The sequence below is a fragment of the Penaeus monodon genome, chromosome 27, assembly GCF_015228065.2.
Source record: "Penaeus monodon isolate SGIC_2016 chromosome 27, NSTDA_Pmon_1, whole genome shotgun sequence".
In the NCBI taxonomy this organism is placed as follows: Eukaryota; Metazoa; Arthropoda; class Malacostraca; order Decapoda; family Penaeidae; genus Penaeus; species Penaeus monodon.
Window position 1 is genome coordinate 3243295 of NC_051412.1, and position 201 is coordinate 3243495.

The window sequence follows — 201 nt, forward strand, 5'->3', positions numbered from 1 at the left end:
AGTATGCCGACCAATCCAGTAAAGGAGCCGTTCGGAAGCTGCCGGCCCCACTCGTGGTCAAGAGGCCTCACGTAGTGGTACCTGTGGGGTTTGGTTGGACGAGTTTTAATGGAGACGTCGAAATGCCCTGTGCAAATGTGTAAATCACACCCACACACCCACGTGCGGTGTAAAAGGATTAATTGTTATTTGTATGTAAAT